General features: G+C 54.0%; 1 long non-coding RNA gene across 1 annotated transcript; it reads right to left on the bottom strand.

The window, feature by feature from the left end:
* Nucleotides 1–3310: 3310 nt before the first annotated feature.
* LOC134733608 (uncharacterized) lies at nucleotides 3311–5743 on the bottom strand. The gene is made up of 3 exons (XR_010117258.1): nucleotides 5410–5743; nucleotides 4138–4322; nucleotides 3311–3491 (listed from the first exon to the last, which is right to left on the bottom strand). It is a non-coding gene; the product is annotated as an uncharacterized lncRNA (long non-coding RNA).
* Between the last annotated feature and the right edge of the window lie 3234 nt (nucleotides 5744–8977).

An 8977-nucleotide genomic window follows, 5' to 3' on the forward strand; every position in this document is an offset into this window, starting at 1 on the left:
GTCCTGAAAATTTTTATTCCTAAAATTGTTTTTTTATTAACATGTACATTTTCCAAAATTAATACAATAACAAATCTGACAGTTAAAGAGGCCGGGCGCGGTGGCTCACGCTTGTAATCCCAGCACTTTGGGAGGCCGAGGCGGGCGGATCACGAGGTCAGGAGATGGAGACCACGGTGAAACCCCGTCTCTACTAAAAATACAAAAAATTAGCCGGGCGTGGTGGCAGGCGCCTGTAGTCCCAGCTACTCGGAGAGGCTGAGGCAGGAGAATGGCGTGAACCCGGGAGGCAGAGCTTGCAGTGAGCCAAGATTGCGCCACTGCACTCCAGCCTGGGCGACAGAGCAAGACTCCGTCTCAAAAAAAAAAAAAAAAAAAACAAATCTGACAGTTAATATTTGAAAGAACTATTTTGGTGAGCAGCATGCTGCCTCCTACTGAAAACATCTAATGTTCCCCATGAGCACATACTGGGTGAATGGAAACTTCTAAGACAATGTCAGTCCTTACCCTTGGAGATAGGACGGCCTGAGGCAGGAGTGTCAGGAGGGACACAGGTCACCATGCTGGTGCAGGCTCCGGGTGTGCAGCTCCCTGCAGGGGGTGGAACCCTCCCCGCTCCCCAGGCATCCTGCCCAGTGAGAGTCCCAGACGCACATCTTAATGCACGAGGAAGTTACTATTCTCTCACTGTTGTCGGTTGCAGACCCTATTTGTGACTATTCTGTAAACCCAGATGGAACTTCAAAGCAGTAGGGTGGAAGGAGGCCAACTATATTTTTCTAGTAGCCTTAGGTTTCTTTCCAATGCAGGACAAAATCACGAATCTCAGCCTCTCAGGATTTGAGGGATCTTCTAGTTGAGCTGGCTGAGACGCCTACCTGATTGGATTTCCCGAGTTGCCTTCTCTCCCATTTCAGATGATCTCATTGTGAGTTGAGATTTGGAAAATCAAAACATCTCTCCCTGCCCTTCCCCCCCCTTGCTTCCTCCTGCCCTTGCTAGGTCTGCCTTCCAGGGTTCTGCAGAACTGCTCTGATTTCTCCTTGCACTCCCCTCCCTGTCCCCATTTCCCCTGCACATCACCCCTTTCCTTGCTGGGACCCCCCTCCAGTCCCCTCCACTCACCACTCAAGCTTGTGGGAGAGAAGCTCATCTCCCGATCTCCAGCCTTGCTAGCCTCCCTGGGAGCTTCGACACGGCCTCCATTTCCCTCTTGTCCTCGGCCTCCTTGGTCTCTGCCGACTCCTCATCCTCACCCACGCAGGTGTTAACATGCTCCAGGATGTCTTTAAGCCTGTCACTCTTCTTCCTTCCACAGTGTCACCTCTTTTCAGTGTCCCAGAGCTGCCTCCCAGATAGCCTCTGGGCCTTTCATCTGGGTGGCCGCTGGCACTTTGAGTTCCACATGCTTAAAGCAAAACTCATCCACCCCATCCCACCCACCCGAACACTTGCTGCTACTCCTCATTCGCCCGTCTATCAACCTGAGCCAGAAGTCACAGTTGCCGCAACCACTACTTATCGAGCACTCTGTGCAGGTGACTCAGCAAAGAGCCGTTTCCCTGAGTTTATGCTTCACGGGGGAGACAGACAAGATCCAGTAGACACGATGCAGGCCACACAAGCCATTGGGCAGGAAGGAGAGCTGGGAGGGCAGGGCTGAGAATGCAAGAAATCGGCTGGCTCGGAAGAGGCCTCTCTGAGAAGGTGAGAAGTGAGCAAAGCCTGGAAGGAGGGGAGGGAGTTGGCCAGGGTATCCGGGAGGAACGTTCTAGGCAGAGATCTCCAGGGTGCATCAGAAGCCCCTGGAGGGCATGTAAGGCAGGGTTTCTAATTCAGTGGGTCTGAGGTGGGGGCAGAAAACCTGCATTTCCAACATCACAGATGCTGCTGCTGCAGCTGGCCTGGGGCCCCACCCAAGAACCACTGGCTGGTGCAAAGGCCCGAGGCAGGGCTTTGCCTGGATGCTCAAGGAAGACTCCATTGGCCCCTGGGGCTGGCAGGGAGTAAAAGATTCCCCTGTAATCCGGCGGGTGTGGCTTGGTGTCAGCTGTACCAGAGTGAGTTGTGGGGCACTTGGGTCCTTGCATTGCTGTCCCAGCCCATGGAGCTCTCCGTGGGGATCTTTTCATCCCAGGAACCTCAGCCACAACTTCCTCCTTGCCCTTTGCTCGCCTCTGCAGCCTCCTGGCCCAGCAGCCTTCTCTGCACGCGAATGGCAGCAGCATCTGGGCTCCCCAGGCCAAGCTGTGGGAAACTCTAAGCCTTTCATGATGATGGGCTTTCAAAATCCAGGATGGACTGATTAGTGAAGACAACAGAAGGAAACAAGACCTGGGTCTGGTCCGGACTTGCTCATGGCGAAGATTTCAGTTAGTGGCCAAGTCACTTAACCCGTCCATGCCTTGGTGTCTACATCTGTAAAATGGATTTAATAGTATCTGTCCCCTAAGACTTCAGAAGATGTTAGTGGAGCCTAGTGAGTGAAGTCCATTAAATTCAGAAGAAAGGCGTAACTAAATACAAAGCACTACTAGAATTAGCTCTCAGGTTCTTTAAGCCAGGTTGCATCTTGTTTTAAGAGGGTTACCATGGCGATGAGTTTGTTTGAAAACCATATGTTTAAAAGGCTTGGCTATTATCTTGCAACAATAAGTAAATTTCATTTTGCTGGTTCCCATTGTAACTGAGAGACGCAGTGCCTCACCAGCAGCCATGACAGCCAGCACTGCTGCGACTGCCACCTTCTGCCATGGCAAAGAGCATGGTTACTCCTCCTGGACGTACAGTACTTATTGTACGTTGTAGAGGCCACTGTGATGGCGTCTTGTCATGCGGATAGAGGACTGTCCTGTGGACAGAACCCACCAGAATAATGCTCCTGCTATACCCACAGCTGTGGTTAAGCTGGATCTGCACTGGGCCAGAGATGTTGGTGGGTTGGGCAGGGAGGGGTGAGGCTGAGCATCCTCCAGGAACGACTCTGTACCAGGCACCATCAGATTCTTTACACGTCACATCTCATCAAATGCCCCCAGCAGCCTGGCACTGTCCCGGGCAGCAGGATGGGGGTGTGGGTGCATAAGAGGCAGGACGGTCCCTCCCTCCATGAGAACACAATTCAGCCTAAAAACGCAGACAGCATGACAATGCTGGGGAGGTGGTGGGGGTCCTAAAACTCAAGAACAGGGGCCAGCCCAGAATCTGGGGTCCTGGGGCTGGGCAGGGGCTTGGGTCAGTCCCTGGGTGCAATCCCAGCCCCACCGCGCAGCAGCTGCATGACAGTGGACAAGTCACTCACCCTGCTTGCCCTGGTTTCCACATACAGGAGCACGCACAGCGCTGTCAGTGGGACGCGGGGCACGCCACGTTCAGAGGCTCCATGTGAGTGTCTGGCAGGCAGCAGCAACTGAATGAATGGGGCAATGGGGACTGTGGCCCTGGATGGGGACACGTAGCTCCTCGGGTGCTGCTCTAGCTCCGTGGTCCTGATTGGACAGGAAAGACCCTGTCACGCCGCCGTTGCTTCTTCTCAGAGCTGGACCCACCACAGGCACCTCACACACCTCCTGGAGTGCAGGAAGCAGGACCCCTTCTCTGTGTGGGGCCACATGAGCAGAATCTTGCTCAGGTCTGAAAGCCCCGCCTCTGCTAAGAGGGGCTTTGAGGGGGTCACATGTCCTGATGTTCCTGCTCATGATTGGGCTTTGGTGTCCCTGCTGTGTCACAGGCCCAGTCGCAGCCAAGGCAGGACCAGGGGCTAGAGGGTCTCAGAGGCTGCCGCTCAGCCCCTGCCTCAGTTTCCTCACACTGTGGAGTCAGGTGAGCCTCCCGTTGCCTGGTTTTCCTGGGGAGGGTGGGGTCTTCCTGTCCAGCTTGGACGTGGAGTGGAGCACCCCTCTTTCCCACAGTCCCGCTAAACTGGACTCATTTTCCTTCAAAGCCTAAGTCTTGTGAAGACACTTGTGCCCTGGAGGGCTTGGCGGCCACGAGGTGGGCACTCCATGGCAGGGCCTCGCCACCAAGGCACCTGCCGCTCAGCACAGCGCTGTGCACAGCAGGTGCTTACTACATACAGGCTTAATGAATAAGTGAATGAATGGAGAAGGGCATGAGAGAGGGGAAGAAACTCACCTGTGTTCGCTCAAAACAGCCCAAATTCTGGCCTCCGGTCGGCATGGTACCAAGGAGAGCCGCGCATGTGGTGGTCTGAGCCTCAGCCAGGGTGGGCCCAAGGGTGGGGGTGAGGCGAGGGGCACCCATTTTCCTGGGAGCTGAGCTGGAGGCTGATCCCGGCTCAGGGCCTCCTGCTTCCTCTCCTGTGTGGGGAAACGAGAGGCATTTCCTGGAAATGCAGCCTGGGCGCAGCCGAGGACAGAGCCAGGGAGGCTGGGAGGAGGCTGTGGGCCAGGGCTCTGGGACAGGTGAGAAGACCCGGGTGCTCTGCCCAGAGCCCCCGTCCCCCAGCAGAGTGGCTACAAATTTCCTTCCCATCAGAAGTCAGGCCCTGTAGGTCCATGGACCAAGACAAGCCAACTCCAACCAGAAAGAACTCTGGAGAGAGGTGCCTGTGTCCACACCCGTGGTTGCTCAGGGACCAGTCAGGCAACCTCCTGCCTCAGTTTCCCCCTACAAAACAGGGAGATCAGCATGGCTCATTCTGTGCCCCCAGGAGAGGCACCTGTTATACAGAGCATGGCAACAAACAATGGCCCATGGGCCGAACCCAGCCACGGCTTGGTGGTGCTGCTTCCTTTTCAGCCACCCACCTTGTAGTGCCTGGCAAGGGCAGCCTAAGGGAACCCACACCCTCTCTGACACCTCTGTTGTGTGGCTCTCACAGCTCTCCCTGCTGTCATAGCTTATCATTTATTTATTTTTTTTTTGCGACTGAGTCTCACTCTCACCCACGCTGGAGTGCAGTGGCATAATCTCGGCTCACTGCAGCCTCCGCCTCCCGGGTTCAAGCGATCCTCCTGCCTCAGCCTACTGAGTAGCTGGGACTACAGGCGTGTGCCAATACACCTGGCTAATTTTTGTGTTTTTTGTAGAGGCAGGGTTTCACCATGTTGGCCAGGCTGGTCCCGCACTCCCGACCTCAGGTGATCTGCCCACCATAGCCTCCCAAAGTGCTGAGATTACAGATGTGAGCCATCGCGTCCAGACAGAAGTTATCATTTATTTATTTTTGTTCATCTTCCTCTACTAGAATGGAAACTCCACTAAGAGCAAGGATCCCGTTTATTCTTTATTTCCGTATCCCCGGTGTCTTTGAAAGTGCCTGGTACGTACTGGCACAACGTTTCTGAAATGAATGAGTAGATATGGCTCTGCTGGTGTCCTGTGACCCACATAACCAAGTGCTGAGAGCTGGGTGGCTCACAACAACAGAACCCGTTCTCTTACCGTCCTGGAGGCCAGGCGTCTGACATCGAGGTGTCAGCAGGGCCCTGCTCCCTCCAACGGCTCCTGGGGAGGTTCCTTCCCTGCCTCCTCCAGCGTCTGGGGGTTGCTGGCAATCTTTGGCACTCCTTGGCTTGTGGACGCTTCACTCCAATCTCCGTCTCCGTTTCTGCCCAGAATTCTCCCTTGTGAGCCTGTGTCTTCGCTTTCTCAGGGGAATTGCTCATTCCAGCTGCAGTTCTTCCAGAGGGCGGCCTGCGCGCGTGAACTGCCTGAGCGGGGAACCCAGCAGGATAATGAACTGCCCAGGCCCCAGCTCCCGGCTTGATTTGCCGCGGTTTTCCTAATTGGAAGAGAAACGTATGCTGATTATTTTTAGACATAAACATTACAGAAATGTAACAAAAGCAAGTGAAATTCCCCCCAGCCCCATCTCTCCCTGCTCAATGGCGTGATCGCACACAGTTGGGGCTGGTGCCTCAACTCAGGCCTCTCATCACCCACGGAGGCCTGGGATGGGCAAAGCATGACGTCAGGCACCATGGGGGGCATCTGCAGCCTTGGAAATGCCCCAAGGGGAAGGGGACAAGAGGACAGGGAGTGAGACCATGGGATGGACCCGCGGGCCTTCTCGCTCTAGTTCCCAGCCTCTGCCTGCCCCGCGGGAGGCTAAGTTCCCCGAGAGTGCGGGAACGCACAGTGAGCCAATGCTGGTTGCTAGGCCTGCGTGCACACAGGCAGACTCTCCGCTGTGTCTTTCGGTGCCTGCGAGCGCCTTGCCGGTCTGCAGCTCGTAAACCCTCTCCACTCACCATCTATTTTGCTATTTTTTAATTGCCTGAGGTCAAATCCAGAAAGCAGCTTCTGAGATTCCCGCGGCTTCCTGCCCGCCTGGTGTCCTACGCTACCATTTTCCTGTGCAAACACTTGAGGGGCGTTGGGAGCTGAGGGAATTGGAGCAGCAGGCCCTGTTCCTTCCCCTAGCCGTGTGTTTAGGAAGGTCTTTGGAAACACAACTGTTTGGAAAAGTCTTGAAATAGGAAATAGAGTCCCAGCTGAGTGTCTAGGTTACATGAGAGTCAAAAAATATAAAATCATTTCCTCCAAGGTTGCCAAGTTTGGAGGGCCCACCCCGCTCTGCACATCCTGCAAATGACTCAACTTGAATTTACCTCCGTGACTCTTGCGCGACTTCCACGCATGAAGCCAGCACCCGAAGGAGCACTGGGTGCCCCTGGCGGCCTGGACACCAGCCTCCCCTCCATCACAACACGGGGACCCTGTCCCAGGCCGGGCCTGGCCCACTGCTCAACAAGCGTCACACTGTCACCTGGGGCATCTGCAGAACTTTTCATCAGACAAGGAGAAATGGCCTGTCCCTTGCATGGGGAGAATTCCTCTGCTATTTTAACCATTTTCTTTCTTTTTTTTTTTTTTTTTTTTGAGATGGAGTTTCGCTTTTGTTGCCCAGGCTGGAGTGCAATGGCGCGATCTCAGCTCGTCATAACCTCCGCCTGCTGGGTTCAAGCAATTCTCCTGCCTCAGCCTCCTGAGTAGCTGCGATTACAGGCATGCACCACCACGCCCGGCTAATTTTGTATTTTTTTAGTAGAGATGGGGTTTCTTCATGTTGGTCAGGCTGGTCTTGAACTCCCGACCTCAGGTGATTCACCCGCCTCGGCCTCCCAAAGTGCTGGGATTACAGGCATGAGGCACCACACCCGGCCTTATGTTAACCATTTTCAAACATGCAGCTCAGTGGCAGGAATCCATTCATTGTTGTGCAACCATCACCAACATCCATCCCCAGAACTTGTTCATTATCCCCTGCTGCAACTTTGCACCCACAAAACACTCCCTATTTCCTCCTCCTGACTTTCTCTATGAATTTGCCTCTTCCGGGTGCCTCCTATCAGTGGAATCATGCAATGTTTGTCCCTTTGTGTCTGGCTTATTTCACTTAGCATCGTATTTTCGAGGTTCACCAGTGTGGTAACAGGTATTTGAGTTTCATGCCTATCCATGGCTGACTAGCATCCACTGTGTGACTGTGCCGCACTGCGCTGATGCGTCCCTCTGTGGAGGGACAAGTGGGTCGCTTCCACCTTCTGGCGACTGTGAATAATACTGCTGTGAACATGGGTGTGCACTCTCTGTTGGAGTCTCTGCTTTCAGTTCTTTTGGATATATACCCCGGCATGAAACTGCTGGGTCATATGGTAATTCTGTGTTTAACATTTTTTTCTTTCTTTCGAGACACAATTTCTCTCTTGTTGCCTAGGCTGGAGTGCAGTGGTGCGATCTCGGCTCACTGCGACCTCCGCCTCCCGGGTTCAAGCGATTCTCGTGCCTCAGCCTCCTGAGTAGCTGGGATTACAGGAGCGTGCCACCACACCCAGCTAATTTTTTGTATGTTTAGTAGAGATGGTGTTTTGCCATGTTGGCCAGGCTGGTCTCGAACTCTTGACCTCAGGTGACCCACCCACCTCAGCCTCCCAAAGTGCTGGGATTACAGGTGTGAGCCACAGCACCCAGCCTGGGCTTTTTTTTGTTGCTGTCGTTGAATTGTAGTTCTTTACATGTTCTGGAGAGTGATATCACATTCTATGTTTGATTTTTATCCATCTGTACACACATATCCAGAAGCAGAAATTCAAGTGTAGGGGGGCTGTGGGGGGACTGAGAAAGGCTTATATAAAAGGCATGGCAATAAAATCAAACCAGCCTTTGCAGAGGTCCCTGTTCCTTCCATTCCCAAGGGAACATTCCAGAAATCCCCATTGTGGGCTGGGCTTCTCAGTCTTTTCTCCATGTCCTGTTGCAAGCCTGAGAGCCCTGAGTCCATGGGCCTGTGTGGTGGTGGTCCACAGCCTCCAGGCCAGGAGAGGAAGGGTGGACCTTGCTGGGCTTGGGTGCTCACCCGCCAGGCTCCCATCCTCAGTGCCCCTGGGAACCCTGTTGGCATCGCCTTGAGTGCCCCTGCTGTCTGTCTCCAGCCCGCCTGGGTCAGCCCCTTCCTGAATGCCCCTTGCACCCATCCGTGCCCGTCTTCTCCAGGAACAGGAATTCAGCCTGTAATGGATGCAGTTTTATTATTGAAGGAGGCAATGAGTGTGGGTATCAAAAAGGAGAAAGAAACCCACTCAGCATTCTTCCACAGCACGCGACGTAGATAAAGGATACAGTGGACTTACCCACTTCAGTGACTCCCAAATTATTCATCAGATTCCTCGAATTGTACATACATCCCAATTCCTCATCTAGAGGGCGTTTTCCACCTGGCATCAGCCCCCACAGATTTTGGCCTTGGTTGTCACTGCTTGGCTGGGAAGGGGAGGTGATGAGCTGCATGCTGGTGGCAGATGCAAGTTGAATTTGAAGGCCCCCAGCTCCAGGACTGGATGTGGTGCCTGCCCCAGCCTGCGGGGCACCATAAGGGCACTGTGGCTTTAAGAGCCAAGGCTGGCTCTGTCCCCCTGCTCAGCCCAAGTTACTAGAAGGCCAAGGCAGAGGCCTCACAGCCTCAGAAGGAACCAGCCCTGCCCACATCTTGGTCTCTGGCCTCCAGAAC

Source organism: Symphalangus syndactylus, chromosome 18 (genome assembly GCF_028878055.3).
Source record: "Symphalangus syndactylus isolate Jambi chromosome 18, NHGRI_mSymSyn1-v2.1_pri, whole genome shotgun sequence".
NCBI lineage: Eukaryota > Metazoa > Chordata > Mammalia > Primates > Hylobatidae > Symphalangus > Symphalangus syndactylus.